Below are 23759 nucleotides of genomic sequence, written 5' to 3' on the forward strand. Positions count from 1 at the left end.
AATCATAATAACATAATTATTATTTCTATTTTATTGTATAAATTTCTAATAAATTGGCTTAAATGAGCAATCAAGTGAGATTATGAATGAAAGTTCACACAGATAAACCTGCTTAATTCTCAGGTTTTACTAATTTTAGTTCTGTAACAACACCATCTGGTTCTCCATTAATCATAACAATTTAGTCACAGAATGACTATATTTTAACTGATTATGCCTAATTTTTTTCTTACTTTCAGTTCAGTATCATTTTGAAGACAACTATTAATCTCCAACTTTCTGCCAGGCACTTTGAAAGGCATTGGGATACAAAAATAAATATAGCTTGAACTCATATTATGCTATTGGCCATAATAACACCCCTCATTTTTTTGTTCTATGTAAAATTTACTTTGGGGGTATTTAAAAATAAAAACAAATCAGTTATTTCCTTTTTAAATTGCACTTATTACTTTGCAATTTCCTGCAAATGTAAAAAAGGCAAAATCTCAGAGAAGCAGGTGCTGTAAACAGGATATTACATATAGCTTTCATTGATTTGCTCTGACAGAACTTTTAATTACTTTCACAAGACACTGACTGAAAATGAAATCTTTTCCTTCAAGATCAGAGGTGATCTTGCTGTTTTTATATTTTTATAAGGGTAACAGATGATTGTGTTCTTCTAAACTTCCCCACAGCCATCCATTCAAAGACATTTAAAAGAAACAATTTCAATTTTATCAATTACTAATGTCAATCATTTTATAATAAATTTGATATGCTGTTCTTAATAAGGAGAGTATGTTACTGTTGATATTTTAAGCTATGATATATGTGAATTTTTATAAGAATGTCAAGATATCATTTCTCATCAAGATGGGTATAACTTTACTGAAGGAAAGAACCACTAACATAATAAAGGTCAAAATATGTTGCCAGTAGCTATTTCCATGCCATTTTAAAGGGCATCCTGTTAATGGTAATAAATATATGATAAAGAATATTAAAATTCTTAACTGATATTTTTATTTTAATACTTAATTATGATGTAATTAATGTAATTGTCCTTTTAACCTTATTGTAGTCTTTATAATACACAAGGAAATAGATAGTTCTTTCTGCCCTCAAGGGGCCTCATGTACCCAAGAAAAAGCTATTTATATAAGAATCTACAAAATGGCATTATTAAAAGAGCATCTACTCTGACCCTGTCTTCTGAGGTAAGGATATACGTCATAAAGCTGACCTAGAGGAAGCCCATTCTCATGGTTGTGCCCTTTCTTCTTTGAATTCTAACATCATTACTAGTCTGTAGTTCCTCCCACACCATCCAAACACTTTAAAATTATTTAGAATCTGGTTTTAATCATGAATAGCTTTATTTAAGATATTTTTTCCCAGTAATTTTTAATACATTTAAAGATATGACATGTTAGTTTTGCTTCCCTCAATAAGATGACCAGTGTTCTACACAACAAAAAAAAAAATGTTGCATAGTCTAAGCTAGAAGATCAAAAAGAAGGGGATATGCAGATACCTTTACATTTTAAAAATAATGTATTATTTTGCTTATTGTAAGGCATAGAAATGAAAGGAAACAACAATAAAACATTAAAAGGAGAAAATAAATGAAACAAGCTGCTTATATACCATGACAATTATTCAGTAGGACAGTGGTTTAAATTTTAAGTGAAAAAAATTCACAAATTGGGTAAAAAAAAATCCAGTTACATTTTGTCTACAAAATACTCAAAACACAACAAATAAACACCATATATGCAAAAATAAATTGAATGATGAACAATGATGAACAATAATATATTAACAAAAAAAGTCATAAAAATGTGTCATGACACTATCATGAGGGAAGAGAGAAATAATGATGGGGAAAAAATCAGAAAATAACCTAACCTTTATTTTATATAGCTAGGTACAGCCCAAATGAAAATAAACTGTATGTGATAAGTCTATCATTAAAAATCTTGGCATGGGGGAAAGTGTTTATTGTACCTTCTATAAATTTAAAAATGTAGACAGCTATCAGAATATTTTACTATATAACATTAGGTTACAAAATAAAAATTAAAAAATACATATTTTTCCAAATGCCCCCAACATCTAGGTAAAAGCCATGAAATTAGCCATAAGTACAAACACATAAATAAAATCAACAAAAATGAATAGGACTCATTAGAGAAATCACTAAATATTTGCTAGGTAATTCTCTTTTAACTTACCCACGCACATAATTGTAATACCATATCAAAGAGTAATGGTGTAAGAAAAAATTGTGGTAAAATTAAAGCTCAACCCTTTTCTTATGCCAAACATCAAAATGTATTTCAGTGGTTTAAAAAATTAAATATAAAAAAATAAACTAGAATCACACTTGAAAATGCAAATATTAATCTTTCCCTGGAGTGGGGAAAGGGTTTTAACTAAAGAGAATACAGCAAAAAGATTAGGAGAAAGTATTGAATAAAATATCATTTAAATATACTTTTAACAGAATATACATACACAATTGCAGCTATAATAAATTTATAGAACAAGTAGGTCTCATAAAAATGCCATTTTTATAAATTTTATAAGTTCTGTGCATGTAATCATTTCTGTTTAAGCTCAGTATCAAGTTTTTAGACAGGTAATTCTGTTATCTCTTGGAAAATAAATTTATTTATAGCTTAATATTAAGAACTATAGTTCTTTGTGGTTCAGCATTATTTGAGAATACTCTTTGGAACTTCTACTAGGACAAATCCTGAGCTTTGTCTATGAATCTTTTCCCATAGGTTTTGGCAACCACAGCCAATCACCAGAAGTGGAGAAATATGAAGGGTATTTCTGTCTGGCCAGATATATATTTTCCCTTAGTTTTTGTCATCTGATTAATTCTTATAATATTACAAATTAATCTCTACATTTAAACAAGTTTTAAGCAGAGTTGTTAAACAGGGTAATCATTCTGCCATACTTGAAGAGAAAGTGTTCATTTGTTTCCTTAAAAACAAACTAGTAAAAATCATAATCAATAAATATAAAAAGCAAAATAAAATTAGAAAGCAATTTGCAACATATGTACAAAGCCAAAAGTTAAAATTCTTAATATTTAAGATGTTACTGTTGGGGCCTATCAGAGTTCGGTGTCACCCCAATGGCAAGGGGGAGGAAGAGGAATAAAAACGACGCAGAAGTGTAGTTAGCATTTTCCCGGGGTTCTTCCTCAAGTGACACAGTGAAGAATCACAGGTCATTGAGATTTAGAAAAGACTTATTAAAAGTTCATTTTAGAAAGACAAAGGATGCCCCAAGAAGGCACATAGAAAAAGATAAAATATATTTCAAGAAGGCATATGGTCCCAGCGCTGTAACCAACACAAAAGGCTAAAAAAAAGGAAGGTTTAGAAGTAAGAATGTCTGCATTATATTTGAGCTGCAGTGGGTGGTCCCAAAGGCATTCCTAGATGATTGGCAAGTGAAGTCATTTTGATTGACAATTTGCCTAGTGTGCATGTGTTTACCCAGAGTTCAGTCTGTTACAATTAGATTCATGAAGTTCCAGGCATAAACATAGTATTATAATGAAGCTTAAATTGTAGGCAAATTACAATTTAAGGGTAGACTCTTCTGTGCAGGCATCTGTAGCTGGATTAGGCCAGCTAAAGACTATAACCCTCCATTCCTCTGTCTCTGGGGATGCAAGAGGGATTCTCTAACTACCAATGAATAGGGTGTTCTTTGGGTGGTCTCTAGGCTAAGCCCCTATTCCTTTGTTCCCCTTGTTGCCAATGTCTCACTAGCTGCTTAACAAAGAGATCTTGCAAATTTCTAAAAGTTTTTCATTTATTGGACATAAATATCAATGTTAGGTAGCTAGTCAGACATGAGTGACAGGGGGAACAAAAAAAGGGGCCCGGCCTAGAGATCTCCCAAAGAGCACCCTATTCATTGGTAGTTAGAGAATCTCTCCTGCATCCCCAGAGACAAAGGAAAGAAGGATCATAGTTTTAGCTGGCCTAATCTGGTCACAAACGCATGTGCAAAAAGTACTGCCCATAACTTCAGCCTCATTATACCATCATTTTAGTATCATAACTATGTCTGGAAGTTCATCAATCTAATTATAACACTGAATTCTGGGTAAGCATATGCGCTCTACGCAAAGTTATTGCCTAGCGTCAATCAGGTGTTAATCAAAATGATTTCACTTGCCAATCGCCTAGGAATGCCTTAAGAATGAGCCATCGCAACCCAAATATAAAACAGACATTCCCAATGCTGGGTCCTTTTTTGCCCTTCTGGGCTCTCCCCTTCCTTTTGACCCTGGGCTTTCCCCACCCCACTTTTTCCTTTCTGGGCTCCCCTTTTTGCCATTTTCGGTTCTCTCTCTTTTTTGGTGGCCTTTTGTGGCCCTTTTGCCCTTTTGTAGCCATTTTGGTCACTTTGTGTTGGGTACAACGCTGGGACCATGTGCCTCCTTGGGGTATACTTTGTTTTTCTCCATATGCCTCCTTGGGGCATTCTTTGTCTTTCTAAAACATAATTTTACTAAAACGATTAAATCTCACCCACCTGTAATTCTTTGCTGCATCAGCGAGGAAGAACCAAAGAAAAATGCTAACTACAGGTCTGCACAGTCTTTAACCCTCTCTCTCCTTGTTACCGTTGGGGCAACACTGAATACTGATTGGCCTCAGTGGTGACACCAATATATGAACTTATTTATTTTTATGGCTCATGATAATTTGCTAATATCATATTAGGATTTTAAATTTGGTATAAAGCATATTTATAGTTTAGAAAATTTTATTACTCTTTGTTTTTCTATCCAAAGACTAAGTGAGGTGGTAAATATGGAAACATCTCTTGAAAGTTATAATTATGTACTATATCTGACCAGTTTGTAATCAACAATTTTAAATTGATGAGCACAGATAATTGGTTTTGCATTATGCATGTTTGTGCTATATTCCTAATTTTAATGTAATTAACTCAGCATTTTTTACATAACAATTATTTTTCAATGTTTCTAAAAATCCTCTAGTTTAGTAAGATTTGCCTTTCCATGCTATTAAATTTATTTTTAAATATTGCATTATATTGTTATTTCACGTTCATTCTAACCCGGAAATGTAAAGCTTGACTATGTCTTGTTATGTTTTAGTAAAATCTTCATCAGTAGATGAGCCACTGCTATGTCACTGGCTTTTATGTAGAACTACAGCACTGTTATGAGATTGTACTTTATCTTGCATGACAGTGAGTGAAAGATTGCCTAACTCCCATTTGTTCTAAGAACAACACTGGCTAGCTAACACAGCTGTTACTATAATGGTAATTCGGTACTGAATGAGAAAGGAGCTATCCAGGGACAGCATTTCCATAACTATCGCATCTAATATCAGATGTAAGAAGTAATTTTCTCCCATAAACTGCATCCAAAATAGTCTGTGAGGTCAGGGGCAAGAATAATATAGCAATATATTTTTTAATCTATATACTCACCATTAGCTTCTATAATTCTTTTGTCCACCTAGTGCATTTTCTTGACATATTTTAGAAAACTGGAGAAATTCATAGAAATGCAGATCCAGACCTTTCTAATCCCATCCAATATAAATCATTTCATTTACATACACACACACACACACACACACACACACACACACACAATTATAGATGTCTAAAAGTCCATTAAGTATTGAATTAAATTTCTATAGATCTAATTAATAAAAATTTATGAAAACAATGGTTTAAGACTCTTTAAAGAATAGATGGTTATATCTCTGCCGGTTTCCTTTGAAAAGCTGTAAGTGTACTACAAAGATACAATTATCTCTGTAGTTACCATTTTTTAAAGAACAGTTTAGAAGAGTATAAATAAGGTAGTGAATTGACTACAGTGGAGAGTGTAAGCTCCTTGGCATCTGGGCCTATATGGATATATCCTCTTCTCTCTTTTTAATTAGTTATGCAGCAAAAATGTAGATAAGATTAGCATAAATAATGAGGCTATATATTAAAATATGTACATGGATGGACCTCGAGATAATCATGCTAAGTGAAATAAGCGAGACAGAAAAAGTGGAAAACCACATGATATCACTTACATGTGGGATATAAACCTAAAAGCAACAAATGGACAGGACAAACAGAGATTCATGGACATGGACTATAGACTAGTGGTTACCAGAGGGTTGGGGGAAGGGGGAAGTAGAGAGATAGATGGAGTAAAAGGGGCCAAATACGTGGTAACAGAAAGAAATCTATCTATGGGAGGGGAACACACAATGCAATATATATGAACCTTACTGTTAAATTGTATACCTGAAACTTACTGGATTTCGTTGACCAATGTTATCCATAAAAAAGTTAATTAATTAAAATAAATAAACAAACAAATAAATAAATATGAATTTTGTAGCAATAAAATGTGTGGAAATATAGCACAAAAACATTTGTATTTTTGTTGTTAGTTCTAGTAGTAAAAATATATTTTTTTTTATTTATTCGATACTGAGAATTTGTTTCCCTTCTGGTTAGTATTCCATGTGCACTATTCTCTATAAAGAACTCCATCACTTTTTTCAGACTGATTTCTCCCCCTCAAAATCCATAAAAGTTAGGAAAAATAAAAAAAAAAAATTGAAAACATTAACTAGCCCTCAACAATTCAAGGGGCAAAGATCTTGGTGATATGGGAAGTTCTTTGACCTAAGTCCAATGTCTCTAGCTTTTTCCCCTCAGAGTATTTGCTGATTTATGCCCAGGGATATAAACACAACAGGAAAAAACAATCTGCATAACATTGTCTGCATTTTCACTGGATTTGGGAGGAAAGTAAAAAGTAGTTTGAGTCTTAAAAGTTTAGAAACAAGAATCTCAGAGGGGAAAAAAAGGCCACTGAGTGGTGAACCCAACAATCTGCAATAAATGTCTCCTTGAGGCATAAGGCACATAATATGCTGCACATAAATAAATGGAGCAGCCTCTGGGAAGGTAAGCAGAGTGCATTTGCTAACCAGATATAATATCAAGCATAGATTTTCAGCATTCATACAGTACCAATAGGACAACAATTTGAGCTCAAATTCTACAAGTAGGAAGGGCCCCAGTGAACACTTCAGGCTTTCCAATGAGATGTCTGAGGTCATGGAAGATGCCCTGTCACTGTAGATGCCCTACAAGTGGAGAAAAAATTACTAATAACCTCAAGGCAATCTTCCCTTACCTTGGCAGCCATCTGCCAAAATTAAATCTTCTCTGAAGGAAGATGACCTCATCCAAAGTATCTACAATTTATCAGACACAAAACCTTATATTCAATAAAAAAGTAAATCACTAGATTTACCAAAACATTTGAGCCAAATCATAAAAAAATATAGTAGAAACAGATCTATGTAGAAATAATTATTAGACAAAAAGTTAAAACAACTATGGCTAATGTTTTAAGAAAATATATCTTTTAAAATTAATAAGTTTTGCTAGAGAAACTGAATTTATAAGAATCAAATGGAAATACTAGAATTAAAAAAAAATACAAAAAACAAAAAAAAAATAGAAGTAGAATAAACCAGTGGAACAAGGATTAGTGAACTGGAAAATGTAAGAATAAATTATCCAGATTGAAGCAAAAAGAAAATTGATAAAAATAAATAACACCTTCTTTCCATAATGAATTATGGAAATATAGGAAATGGTGCAAAAGTTGAATATTCTTGTAATTGGAGTTCCAATATAACAGGAGAAAAAGGCTGGTACATTAATGTTTGATACATTACAAGTAGATTAATTTTCCAAAACTTATTAAAATATGTAAAAAGCAGAAAAAATATGACAAAAACTATTCATCACAGTAATCTGTGTATGTGTGTATGTTCATTGCAAAGGCCCAACAATAAGCCTGAAAACTGACTTCTGAACAACAACAACAACGACAAAACATTGATTTGGGTATCTTTAAAGGCTGAAAGAAGATTGCTGCCAATGTAGAATTCTACACTCAGCAAAAACAATCTCCAAAGAAAAGTTTAAAATTTTAATGCATATTTAAAAAAAAAATAAAAAAATAAAATGGGACAATTTAACATCAACAGATATGCACTGTAAGAAAATTATGAAAGGAGCTATTCAAGTAAAAGGAAAATGATTCCAGATTAAAGCATGGAAACTCAGAAATAAAGAGCATGCTTATAACTTGAAGTGATAATTAGCTTTGTCAAGCAATAATGATAACATGACGAGGTGAAAAGTATGAAGGTTTGAAACACACGGCAATGATTTCACAGGTGAGAGGAAAAGAAGATAAAGTAGAAAAACATTTTTGCATTGTTTAGGAAGTGGCAAAAAAAATAAAGCAAGGAAGTATATTTTTCTCTGGGTATACATACACAATTATTAGAGTAACCACTAAATGGATAACAAAAACATGTATACTAATGAGCTAGTGAAAGGAAAACTAAATTAAGAAAAACATAGATTATCTAAAAAAATGAGAAAAGAGAAAAAAGAAGTTCAAAGAAGAAATAAGTGGGAAGAGAACAGTAAGATGTCAGAAAAACCCAAATATTCAGTAACATTTAACATACATAAAATAGTACTGTGATTATAATCAAAAATTATGAAAATTTAATTTCAAAAAATGATGTTGCTCATGAGAAACAGTAAATCTACAAACAGTGCATGTTTCCGAGAAAAAAAATAGAAAATAGACTTGTAATAAAATTATAACCAAAAGAGAGTTGTTGATGCCATATATAAGGTCCATAATTAAGACAAGAGATACTAGTAGAGATAAAGAGGAGCATTTCATAATCATAAAACATTTAATTTAATGGGAAAATATAATCATCCTAAAACTTTAATTACCTCCAGAACAAAATGTTGAGGAAACTACATAAGATATAAAAAAATCTACAGCTATGCTAAGAAATTTTAAAGTAATTTTTAAAGTTCCTTTTTAAATAAAAGCTATCATTTTAAAGCAATAGCTGTAATACATGCAGACACACACAAACAGACACACACACAAACTCAAATGCAAAATTAGCAAGTATGTAAGTATTTTGGAATAATATAATTAAAACAACCAAATGTCAACCCAAAGTGCAACAAATATTTATTTCATGCAAATAAAAACCTTTTACTAAAATTCACAAAATACCTATAGACAAAAATCAGGCTGATAAATCTTCTTGGCTGCAGACACAGAACATATTTTATGGAAAGAAAGGACAGATGACTTAGGGGACAATCTAACAATACAGATGACAGTCCTCACAGTGGAAAACTGGGTACTAAGTAAGGACTATCCTCATTCCTTGAGCTGTAGAGAAACATGTCTGGCCAAATTTCAAAATTGCTCTTGAGCTATGACTACTATGTGGTCTCATTCGTTTCTTTATTGAATCAGAGTAACTCTTGCTGATACCTTGTTCCTGTATTGCCCTTGTGCTTTGGGAGTTTGGGGATCTCCTTAGTTCATAGGCCTCTCTAAATTACGAGGTTTACTGAGACTACAAATTTTGAACAGGACTTGAGCTGTCACATTCATATTTGGAAATGTTCTAGATAATAAGATACTAGACCCTAAGTATGATCTCATGTAGAATTGTGATTAAACTTTTGGAGATGAAAGACAACATATATGTTAGTGGGAAAAATGTAAATAATCATGTCTAGAATATAAACTTTTTAGACTAGAAATCATGGGCACAATATTTTGCAACATCTCCTATAAAAGAATCTATTTTTCTATCCCTTGAATCTAATCTGGCTCTGTGATTTGCTTTATGTGTAATAAAAAACAAATATTATTTAAGATAATGTTAGCCCAGAAGATAAGAGAAGCCAGAGGATAATAAAATTATATGCATAAATACTAAAAGAAAAAAGATAAACAACAGTCTAGAAGCCTATTCCTAATAAAATATTTTAAAATATATGAATCATAAATGAAAGTGAGTAAATTTGCAACCATCACATTTTCAAAAAATGTTTTAAAAATAGTTTTTAAGCTAAAAAAATAATGCTGTGTGTAAACTTAATCTAAGAAAGAATGAGAGCATCATAAATGATAAATATATGGGTAAGTTTAAATGACATATTTTTACAATTTTTAAACTTATTTAAGGAATGATTGCTATGTAAAGCAAAACATAACAATATCTTATGGAACCTAGAACTCATGTAGAGTCAAATTAACAATATTGCATAAATAACAAGAAGGGTAAATAGGAGTATACTGTTGCAATGTTCTTATGTTATACATGAAGTTGTATGAATTCACAGGTATCTGTGATAACTTGAGAATGTATATTATAATCTAAAAACAACAATTAAAATTTTAAGCATAGATATATGTTTAAATAAAAATAAAAACATTAATGAAGAGAAAATGAAATGTTAAAAAGAAAAAAGAAACCAAAAAGAGAACAGTTTAATATAAAAAAGTACAGTAAAAGAGAAAGATAAAAACAACAGATGAGGAAACTAAAAAACAAATATTTAGAAGATGAAATTTAAATCACTATTATCAATAATTATATTAATTGGTTAAATTCTCAAAAAAATAGGCAGACTGTAAAATTGGCTAAAAAAGCAAGGCCTGAGCATCTGCTGTTTAAAATAGATAAACTTCAAACTCATAGATAGATTAAAGTAAAAAAATTAAAAAGTATTTTAAGAAAACACTCATACGAAAAAACATGAAGTGGCATATTCAAACCAAAAGAAGAGACTTTAAGACAAGATATATTTTCTGATTATCAGAATAATAGGGACTTTTCATAACAATAAGAGTTTCGATTCATCAAGAAGATGTAAAATTCCTATATGTATATGCTTTGTATAACAAAGCTTCAAATTTGACAGAACTAACAAAATAAAAAAAATTGTAATTATATTTAGAAATTTTAACATTCTTTTCTTTATAATTGATAGAGAAATTTAGACTGAGACTTGGTAAGGGTTTAGAAGATATAAGCAATAATATCAACCCATTTAATTGACATTTATAAAATACTTCAACTAACAATAGTAGAGTAAAAATTCTTGGTGCATGGAACAAAAGACTTGGACATCGCACAGAATGAGATATTGGGATGACTATTATCATATTAAAAGATACTAAATACCTTTAGTCAATGGGAAAATGCAAAATTAAAAACTACCACATACTCACTAAAACTGTTAACATTAAAAGTATTACAAGCAAGTATCTGTAAGTTCTGGAGCAACTGGAACTGTCACGCCTTAATGCAAAAGTCCCCAACCTTTTTGGTACAATGGACCAGTGCTCCTATGAGAATCTAATGCCTGATAATCTGAGGTGGAACTGAGGTGCTGATGCTAGTGCTGGGGAGCAGTTGCAAATGCAGATGAAGCTTCCCTAGCTCCCTGGCTGCTCACTTCCTGCTGTGTGACCTGGTCCCTAACAGACCATGGACTGGTACTGGTCCATGGCCCAGGGGTTGGGGACCCTTCCCTTAATGGCAAGAGTATAAAATAGTTCACTTATTTGGAATGTCGTTTGGCAGTTTCTTATAAAATTAAACATACATCTATACTATGACTCAATATATCCACTCCTAGGTATTTACCAAGACAATGAACAATGCTAAACACCACCACCACTTGTATCCACAAAATACTAGCTAAAAAATGTTCATAGAAACTTTATTCATAATAACACCAAGGAGGAAACAACCCAAATGTCTATTAATTTCAACCCTAAGTACAGTAATCAAAACTACTCATTGAAGTGAACAATTCAGATCTTAGAGATTTATATTGTATAATTCCGACTTCAAAATATTAATTTTAAAAAAGATGATAACCCTCCATATTCTTCTCATTTAAGATGACAGACTATTAAAATACATTACAATTATGAACACTAAGAAGAAATGTTGAAATGCTATTCTAATGTACTGCTTATATCAAATAAAAATAATCTGTATGAATACAATAGAATTCAATCTCCATTTCTTTCAAAAATGATTAATAAGAAGTTAGAATATCATGATATATACATGGCCAATTAACCTTTCTGGAAAAAAAGAATTAGGGAAAACATGCCCATGTCTCTAGGCGATAAATAGGATTATAGAAATTTACATGACAAAGTAAAATTGGTCTATATCCATCAATAATTTTCTAACAGGACAACCAGCGATAATTTGTTTTTATACAGAAGTGGTTTAAAAAACTCATAAATATGGCCCATTAAACTCAATTAAATAGTCTTCCAACTCAACTTCTACTAGCCGGATCACAAAAATTTCCATGTATATGCCAATAAAAATTTTCAAATTTTATCATTTCAGAGACATTGGGTTAAGTTAGACCAAAAATTGATTCAAAAATTCAGAGAACACTTTTGTTGTGGGAATGAAGTAATGAATTCATAGATTGAAGCCCAAGATTCAGCCATAGTTTTTAAAAAGTACACGTAAAGATTTATATCATATATTCAGATAATTTCTCATCAACTACCCTAACACAGACAGCTGGAAAAGATCATTGTAGTAGCAGAAGGATCCATATGGTAATTTGGTGAAATTTCTACGTCTGCGAGCATGAGTACAGATTCAGGGGAACTTCTCATAGTTAGTTATCAGAAATTTTCATTTACAAAGTTGTGTCAAGTTACATAAATTAAAAAGTGGAAAATTATTGTGGAAACTTCGAAATTATTTTATCAAACATTTTAAAGCACATTATTATTTTTTTAGCCTTCAAAGAAAAGAGACATTTAAAAATCATTGTTAGCCTGTTTCTGTAATGATTCTTGTATGTAATAAGTATAAATGTGTTCCTACTTTCAATTTTTGTATAGGGAACTATGGATTGCATAGTACTGCTGAATGTGTACATGCCATATGTAGGAATCATGTATATTTTAATAAAATAACAATAATATAAGATGATGTCAGAAAGTTTGGAAAACCACAAAAAAGATATTCCACAATCCTACAAACCTTACACAAATAGTAACTTTATATGCTTGTGTTTTCATATGTACATATCTTCCAGTTGTTTTCAATGCATACTGCTTACTCAAAATTAATAAAAAATGAACATATTTCCACTTAGCTTTTATAATGAGATTTTCTAATGTATTTTAAATACCCTCTTGTTTGAAATACCATAATTTAATTGGCAGTCATTAGCCTTTGTTAACTTAGTTACTGGGATCTTAATTGGCATATATTGACTAAAAGGTGGCATGAGGGAAGTTTCTGGGTAATGAAAATGTTGTATATATTAATTTGTATGGTGTTTTTTTGCAATGTTAAAAATATTTGCTATATTAAATGTGCTGTAAAGATATTTGTCTATTTTTGTCTTTTCCAAAATTGCAATTTTGTAATTTTTAATTAATCTTTTTGTTTGACATTTTTCCTTTCCAGGAAAGCCCTTGCTTTTTGTACTATATTTATCCCTCCTAAATGACTCATGGAAGTTGATATAACACACAGTTCTAGGGGAAATTCTTTACATGTCTAAATTGATCCTTTCAGCTCCTTTGCTCCCGTTGTTTACTGCCTTATATATAAACATATTCATTTCGGATATCTATTAGCATTAACCTTTATTTTATTCTAAGTATTTATATAACATTTTTTTAAATTTAACTCTAGTCTATCTAGATTTAGCTTGTTGTATATGAAGTGCTCCAAGGACAGTGTTGGCATACAGAAGGTTCTGAACTAACTTTTTTCTTAATTGTCTACCTGTGACATTAATCCTATATTCTGAATATTTATATCTCCATTCATAAATGGTGCTTTTCTTGTTTAGCTCATATCTTAATTTTGAAATCAACTATAGAGACTACTTTTGGTTTATTTTGCATATTAATTTCTTCCATTTTAATTTTTACCTAATTATGCTGTTATTTTGTGTTGTTTCATAAATTATTTCAATATTTGTTTTTCTCCATCATAACTTTTATTTCACAAAAAATAATTTATTTAGAAGTTTATATTTTCAGAGGAACTTTTTACTTCCTGAGAAATTAGCTTTATATAATAAAATAATAATATTTGATTACAATTTTGATCTGAATGTGTATTATCCTAGATGCTTCTTGATGAAAATATTGTAAAGCCTCAACTCAACTAGCATAACATTAAAGAAAATATATTATTTCTCATAGAAAGTAACTCTGACTTCAGAGTATATCAAAGTTGATAAATCCATATGTTCAACATCATTGACACCCTTGATTTTTTCTATCTCTCAATCTTCTCTCAATGCACTGACTTTACCCTCAGCTCTCGCTCCAGAAAGTTTCCAGCTTCTGAGAATCATATGAAAATACAATGTCCACAAAAATAAAAGAGGCACTCTCCTGTGTTTATCATTTTATAAGCAAGAAAACAAGCAAACTGATAAACAAAAACGTTTCTCTAATGCCTCTGAATAAACTTGTAAACTTCCGTGACTACCTTAATGAGCAGAATCATGTCCAGAGTCTATGCCTATATCATTCGCTGAAAAGAGAAATGGAATTAAAATGATCATTTGATTAGATTAGATTTATGGGGATTTAACCTTTAGAATAGGGTTAGGGTCAATATTTGCTGAATCCTGTGAGATTATATATTAGATTAGAGATTAGATTCAAGAAGGAAGATGTGGCTTGACAGAAAAAGGGGAATCTAAAAGTGCCAGCTGAAGAGATTATTAAAATAATATAGTATTTCATTTTTGTCATAGAACTTATTTATATTCTTTTTAAAAAAGATTTTAAGCATGTCTGTATGCACACATGTATTTATGGAATGTAGGCTCCTTAGTGGGGAAAAAAATGTCTTTTTTAGTCATTGCCTCTCAAATTCCAAGGACAGTGTTGGCATACAGAAGGTACTCAATAAGCAATTGTTGAAAGCATAAATAATGTGATGACTTACATGTTGGCAAACAAGAGGAAACAAGATTCTTGCACTCTTAATCTCTACTAATAATGAACAATTTTCTAATTGATGTGATAAATAGTTGGTTTTGTTCATCCTCCAGGTTGAATTAAGGTCTTTGAAAATTTGAACTACATTTATTTATTTTATTTTGTCCATGGCCCCAAAATTCACATGGGGCCTTATTGATTTAGGCAGTTACTAATTTTTTTTATATATTCTGGATGCAATATCTTTGTCAGTTTTTGTTGTAAATATCTTCTTGCATATTGTGGCTTTATTTTTTACCTTCTTAATAGTGTCTTTGAGGAACAGGAGTACCTAATTTTATATAGTACATTTTATTAACCATTGCCTTTTTGGTAACGATTTTTGGTACTGCAGAACATATTTTTTCTACCACAAATTCATGAAGATATCCCCCTCTGTTATAATTATATTTTTCATATTTAGCTTCTATTCTGTAGAACTGATTCTTGTGTTTGATTTCAAGTATGAGTCAAGTTTCATTGTTTTCCACATGGACAATTGATATAGAATCATTGTTTGCAAAGCAATGTTTTGAGAACTTTTTTGCATCTATATTCAATATAGTTATATATATAAATATATATATATATATTTCCTGTAATTATTCGTTAAAATTTAGTGTAATATATATATATATATATATATATATATATATATATATATATATATATATATATATATATATTTTCCTTTAATGTTTATGTCAGGGTAAACCTGTCTTTATAGAATGAGTTAAGAAATGTTTCCTCACATTCAGTTCATTAGAAGAGTTTGTGAGGGATCATAGTTAATTTTTCTTTAAATATTTGATAGAATCCACCAGTAGAGCCATCATATATATTGGACTTTTCATTTGGGAATTAAAAAAAATTTTTATTATTAATTCAATCTCTGCTTGTTATGGATCTATTCAGCTTTACTATGTTTTCTTGATTCTTGAGTCGGTAGTGTGTGATTTTTTAAGAAATCTATCAATTTCATCTAGGTTATCTAATTTATTTGCATATTGTTTATAGTATACCTTTATATTCATTCTCTTTACCTGTAATTTCAGAAATAATTCCACCTATTTTATTTCTTATTTTAATAAGGTGGGTATAATTTTGGTCTCAGGCTATCAATAGTGATGCTATCAGCTAGTAATGTCTGAGGCACTCGCCTGGGCCCATACCACTTGTGGTGAGCCTCCATAGACTTTTTCTTGACCAGAGCCAATATTGGGGCTGAACCAGTCCTTGTGATTCTTCTATGACTGCAAGATGCAAGTCAGCAACAAACACTAAAGAATTTTGAAAAAACAAGCTTTATTACTCACATGTTCTGGAATGTACATAGAATGTCCAAGGGATACACAGAGAAGTCTAGGGTAGAGAGAGAAAGGGTGCAGGGACCTAAGGCACTCCCTTTATTAGGTGCAAGGGACAGGACCTAAGATTTCATTGATTTATAGATTTGTATTTATTAATTATCTTTTCTATTGATCGTATTTTTCTCATTCTTTGTATTTTGAGTAAATTATAATTACATTTGGACATTTGAATATTATGTTATTTAGATGAGTTGTTAAAATCCTCTAAAACATGTTGGTATTTTGTTTTAGCAGTCAATCAACCCAGCAAGGTTCAGATAATAAGCTCCATCTTATTATCTGTTTCTATTGTTTCTAACTTCTGCTTCAATACCTTTCTTTAACTGTTTTGGTTATCTCCTGTCCTTGTGCCACTTTCATGTGAGTCTGAGACTTGTGCAATGATAAGTATCTTAGTCTCTTCTGAAAGCTTTTGCTATGCTGCTTTGAATATCTACTTCTCATATGGCACTGTAGGGTCAATTCTCTAAATTTTTTCCCCACAACCTTGGCCAGTTTTAGTTTACTTTTCAGAGACTTACTGTAGTTGCTTTTTGTATTTTGTTCAGAGTTGTAGTGTTAACAGGTAGGATGATAGATTATACTGATCTTACTGTATCTTGAGTGATATCAAAAGCCCTCTGTGTTAATTTGTAATTGAATGTAAAATGAATATTATTACCAATTCTCCCTAGGAAAGGACTTCCATAAGTGTTTTTCTTCTCAGTTCAAGGATATATAATTTTAAATCCGAAATTGTATATTTAGTAGGTTTTATTTTAAAAACACTATGTTTTTATGTAGTAGACTCTCACATTTTCCAGTTGTATAAACTAAATGAGTGTTCTATTACCCTTAGATTTAGACTTATTGATTTTTCTTAGTAAGGATTTTATAATCTATCACTCTTCTGAGATTTTAGAAAATGTGGTTTTAAACAGACCATAAAAACAACTTAATTTAAGGGATCAATTTAAGACTTGGATTTGAAACAATTTAGAAATAAAAAAGAAACTCTATAGTGGTTGTTTTGATTGGAGAACATTGTTCACCTTTAAAAAAAAATCAGAAGTTCCAAGAGAATAAATAATATAAAATGACATTTGGTATAAAATTTACTGATGTTACAACTCCCACAACCTGTAATGAGGTAACAAACTTTTGGTCCCCATGGTTCCTCTAATCTGGTATATTTAATATTCTTCTTTTTCCACTTTAGTCAATGTTTTATAAAAATCAAAGAGAGCACAGGCTAAGAAACTACACAAAAGTGAAAACACATAAAATCAAGTCCAAAGAACCATTCTAGATAGCCTTATGCCACAGGAAAAGTATTGTGGTCTAGCGAATATCAACAATGACTAAGAAACATATACTAATATTACATCTGAATACAAAATTTTTATTTTATACCTCCATGCAAAAAGCAAAAGGGCAAAATATTTACAACATATATAAGAATGCTATCATATCCAAAATACATTTTAAAAAGCTTAAAAATCAATAACAAAAAGAAGAACAGCCCAGTAAAAAATGGGGAAATGACTGAGCCAACAAATTCAAAAAGATACCCAAATGGCTAATAAGCACATGGAAAGATCATGAGTATCATTAATTTTGCGGGGGGAAAGCAACCTAAAGTGAAAATCAGATACTAATACACACTCAGCAAAATGGCTAAAATTAAAAAATAAACAAATAAACAAAAACCACTAACAACAAAGATTGAAAAGGATGTGAAACAACTGGAACTATCAAATATTGCTGGTAGGAATAAAAATTGTACAATCAATTTTGAAATCTCTTTAGAAATTTCAAATCAATTTAAACATATACCTATGATCTAGCAATTCTTCTAGATGTTTACTCAAGAGAAATGAAAAGAAATGAAAACATGTTTACAAAATGATACATAAAAGTGTGCTTACAATAGCTTTATTCTTATTATCCCAAAACTAGAATAAGCTTATATGCACATCCATAAAATATTGGGAAAAAATGTAATATATTCATATAATCAAATACTATGTCACAACCAAATAAAATAAACTACTGATAATCACAACAAAGATGAATTTGTCACCATATGTTGAGGGAATAAAGGCAGAAAAAGAGTATATGCTATATAATTCCATTTATATCATATTCATTTACTGGAAATTTAATCTAAAGTGACAGAAATCAGAAAAAAAAATCAATGCAGTTTATAGAAATCTAAAACATCCTACAACTAACATCCTTCTTAATCATGAAATAGTAAACTTTTCCTCAGAGACTAGCAACAAAGTAGAGTTTCTATTCTCATCATTTTTATTCACTACTTTAATAGAGGTTCTAATAACTGCAATAAAGTAATAAAAACAAATAAAAGACTTACAGATTGGGGAAAAAAAGAGATAAACTGTAGTTAATTTTAGGTGGTATGATTATGTATGCAGAAATACTTAAAAATCTACAAAATTAGTCTTTAAATGAGTAAATCAATTTTGTAAGATACAAGGTTAATACACAAAAAATAATTGAATTTGTATACATTAGCAGCAGACATTTAGAAAATAAATGAAAAATACAATTGACAATATCATTGAAGACAAATTTTTAGACTTCATTCAGCTAGACTTCTAAAACAAAAACCATAAAATGTTGCTGAGAGTACTTTTAAATACTTAGAATGCTATTTTTATGAATTGAACTCTCAATATTGTTAGCATGTCAATTTCCCTCAGATTGACCTGAGATTCCACATGATAGTAATCGAAATATCACAATCCTATTTTGTAGAAATTGACAATTTGTTTTTAAAAATCTATATGTAAATGCAAAATAACTAAACAAGTAATTTTGAAAAAGAAAAAAATAGTTGGAGGACTCCTACTACCTGATTTTAATGGCCGGTCTAAAACTTTAATAATCAAACAGTATGTCTCACAGATCTTCTGAAGCAAGAGAGTTATTTATTAAAATGCTCCTCAAAATAGACTAGTATTACGAATAAGTACAATTTAGTAAATACAATTTCACTTTGATTATAAACAGTGTTTTGTTGTTGTTGTTTGTTTTTGGTCTAAGGGTAAAGCTATATGATTGTTGGGCTTTATCTACTGGTAAAATTTTGTGTGGCTACATTAAATTGTTTATGAAGAATCCTTGCTTTGAATGTGAAATTTTTAATTTTCAGAAATGTCTTTTAAAAAGATTGGTGAATGCAGTAAAACTACTCAATCACAAATGATATTTTTGCATCTAAAATCTATATTTCATCTTAGAATATGAGGTTATAAAATGCTGCATGTGTAAGCCACCCATACAGGGAAACTGAACACATAAATACCTTCCTGTTTCAGATAGCATTGACATATCTGATATTCAAAATGTTGAATAATCTCCTAAGGTATTTATCTATACTGATGTTTTTGTGGTATTGCATCCCATAAGATAGTGGTTAAGAGAACAAAATATAGAGCCAGAGTACTGGTTTTGAAAGTACAGCTCCAGTTTGGTTCCAGTTTCTACTGTTGCGTAAATAAATTACTTTAAAATTTAGCAGCTTATTTTATAATTATTATTATTATTATTATGCACATAGGTGCAATGTCTCATAAAAGAAAACCTAGATAATCTTGGGTGTGGTGATGACTTGTTAGCTAAAACATCAAAGCATTATATAAGAAATAAATAATTGATGTACTGGACTTTGTTAAAATTTAATAAATAAATACATAAATAAAAAAATTCTGCTGTATAAAAGACAACGTCAAAAGAATGAGAAGACAAGCCATAGTCTAGAAGAAAATATTGGCAAAAATAAAAAAAAAAAATCTTATAAAAGACTATCTAAAATATACAAAAAAAATCTTAAATAAGAAACAGTAAGAAAACAAAAAACCCAATTAATAAATAGGCTAAAGTTCTTAACAGACACTTCTCCAATAAGATATATAGATAGCAAATAAGCATATAAAAAGATGCACTACATCATATGTCCACAGAGTAATGAAAATTTAAATAACAATGAGACCACTATGCGCCTATTAGAATGGCCAAAATCCCAGAACACTGACACCACCTAAAGCTGTTGAGGATGTGGAACAATAGGAAGTATCACTCACTGCTAGTTGAAATACACAATGGTACAACTATTTTAAAAGAAAGTCAGTGGTTCTTACGAAACCACATCATTCAGCAATTTTGTTCCTTGATATTTACTCAAAGGAGCTGAAAACATATGTCCACACAAAAACTACATACAAGTGTAGCTTTATTCATAATTGCCAAAACTTGGAAGCAATCAAGATGTCCTTCAGTGGGTGAACAGTTGCATAAACTATGGTACATCCAGACAACGGAACATTATTCAGCATTAAAAATAAATGAGTTATCTATCGTAAACTGAAATTTTGTATTTCTATTTATAAATGTTGAATAACTATGTTGTACACCTGAAACTAATATAATATGGTATGCTGATTGTATTTTAATAAAAAATTTTTAAATAAATAAAAATGTTACACTAGAGAGCATTAAAAGGAAAAAAAATATCGTTATGAAGACATCGAGAAAATTTAAAAGCCTATTTCTAAATTAAAGAAAGGCCATATACAGTATGATTTTACCTTTATGACTTCTGAAAAAGGTAAAACTATGGAGATGGTAAAGGTATCTGTATCTGCCTGTAGTTAGGCTTAGGAGAAGGGACAAATAGGTAGAGCACAGTGGAATTTTATTGCAGTAAATATACTCTGTATGTTACTATAATAATGAATATATGTGTCTATATATCTTTCTAAACTCATAGAGTATAAAATAAAACACAAAGAGTGAACCATAATATAAACTATGAACTTTGGGTGATCATGATGTCTCAATGTAGGTTTGTCAATTATTACCAATGTATCACTCATGTGGCAGATGTGGGTAACAGAGGAACTGTGCATGTGGATAAACAGGAGGTTATGGAAAATCTGTTTCTCTAGTCATTCCTGTGTTCTTCCCTGAGAGCACACCCAATATGCGTGTTTTTCAAACATCCAGTCATAGTCACTATTAGTTACCAATGCCACACATAAAACCACCTCAAACTTTAGTGACTTAACATATCCATTTTGAAAGTTTATGATTCTGTAGGTCTAAAATTGAGTTAAATTTTCTTCTGGTCTCAGCTATGTTCCCTCATATGTCTGTAGTTAGCAGTATGCCAGTAGTTTTCTGCATCTTGAAATACGATGGCTAATGCATGGGATGATGAATGTGACTGATCTATGTTATATCTTATCAATCAGTACGTTAGATAGACCTTTTATGCAAGTCATCTAGGAAGGTTTCCAAAAGACAGAATGGCAGTAGTCAAGGTTTTCAAGGTTTTAGTTTGGAACTGGCTCAATGTCACTTCCACCTAATTCTATTGATCAAAATGAATTAGATGCCCTGCCTCCATTACCACCTTTTGATGCAAGGAGCTACATACAAAGTCATGTTGAAAAGGAACACACATATGGAGAGAGAAAAATGAAGTCATTTTTACAATCTACAACAGTTCTTAGTCTGCCACAATTAATCATATTACTTTCACATACAAAATACACTCATCACTCTAAGAACCCTAAAAATCTCCTACAAGGTTGGCATCATGCTCAAGGCCTAAGATCTTGGTGTAATATCAGGTTGAGAAGAACCTCCTCAATTGCAATTCTTCGTAATTCATAAATCTTTGAACTCACAATACAACTAATCTTATCCCCAAATGCTCAACATGTAATGGTGAGAAAAAGATAGCATAACTATAATAAATGCTCTCATTCAAAAAGTGGAGAATGGAAGGTGCAAAGCAATTATTGCTCCTTAGCAATTCTGAAAACCTGTTAGATATACTAAGTCTCTAAACTCAAGGCATTAGGCAGATAGATAGGCATGAGAGACAGGGGGATGAAGGCCTAACCCAGAGATCTCCCTTAGAACCATCCTGAAACACCCATTTTAAAGTTAAAAATTATCATTGCATCCTGGAATACAAGAATGTAAAAACCACTAACTTGCTAATTTAGTGCGGCCATACGTGCTTACGCAGTTAGTACATATACTGACCTTCCTTAACCTCAGCTTCTTTATGTCATCAATATCATACATATGCCTGGAAGTTCATGAATCTAATTATAACAGACTGAATTCTAGGTAACCGCATGCACAATAGTCAAAGGGTTATACAACCACCAAATGTCAATCAAATGACTTCACATGCCAATTATTTAGCACTACCTCTGTAAACACCTATCAAGTGCCAATATAAGATAGACTTCCTAAATTCTGCAGGGCTACAGCCATCTCTGGCATAGCCCAATTCTCTCTTGAAATGTACTTTAATAAATTGTACTTTTTCTAATTTTCGCTGATCTGTAATTCTTTACTGTGTCAGTTGAAAGGACCAAGGCCTTCTCAGCACCGTCAGGGCAGTGATAGATCTTGATCACCTAGAGGTAACAAAGGGACAGTAAATAATCTTAATCATGGCCTGATTCTGCTCTCTGGAACTGGAATCTAAGTCCTGTCTCCTCTACTGCTCTGTGACAGAGGCCTGCTAGTCCCTCATTTTCTTACTGCTCTCTGGTATGTGTTTTTCTACGCTTCTCTTTGGCTTTTTGTTCTGTCCTCTGGGCTCTTGGTTCTAACCTTTGCTATTTCTATCCTATTGCATAATAAAAAGATGCATTTAAGTAGCTGATTACCTTTCTCAGCCTACTTCTCCCTAAAAAAGCTGGGGGCTCAGAGACCTTTATGGTATTTGAACAATTTCATTTACTCTAGAATAGTGGTACTTTTGCTGGTACAACTCCCTTAAACATACTTTGAGACCTTTCTAGATTGTGCTCCCAAAGCTGAGCTCATAATTACTTTTGAGTTATATATCTCTTCTCCCTATAGATATTTTTGGCACGTCGGAATAGCAAAGTCACATTGTAAAGGATTCAGGGTGGGGAATTATTGCAGCCATTATTGCATTCAACCCTATGGTTCATGTTAACCTCAAAAGGGAACTGTTTGCTGATTTCCATCCTTTTTTTCTTAGTGTGTTGCTTTGAATCTCTGCCAAATTATACCATTCTCTGAAGAGAACAGCTTGCAAATTTTGAATGAAAGATTCCCTCGTTAGAAAAAACAAAATAAGAATGATGATAGGATATGAGAATTAAAGAAAATAAATCCATAGAACTGGAGCAGAAAGCAGAGGGTGGATTTTAAGACAAGACAGTATAAATATGAATAATATAATTGTGCATACCACACAGTATGCTCACAATATTGAATATAGAGGAAACCATTTACATGATTTTTAAAATATTTTTTTGAAACATAAACCCAGATAACACATGAAAGTTATCAAGGGGGGACTCTGGAGTTTATGACTGTGATATGGAGTGGATGATTTCTAAACTTCAAGATACCACACTGAGAGGCATCCAGTTTGGAAAAGAGACATTATAATT

Source organism: Pteropus medius, unplaced genomic scaffold (assembly GCF_902729225.1).
Source record: "Pteropus medius unplaced genomic scaffold, Ma_sr-lr_union100, whole genome shotgun sequence".
Classification (NCBI taxonomy): Eukaryota; Metazoa; Chordata; class Mammalia; order Chiroptera; family Pteropodidae; genus Pteropus; species Pteropus medius.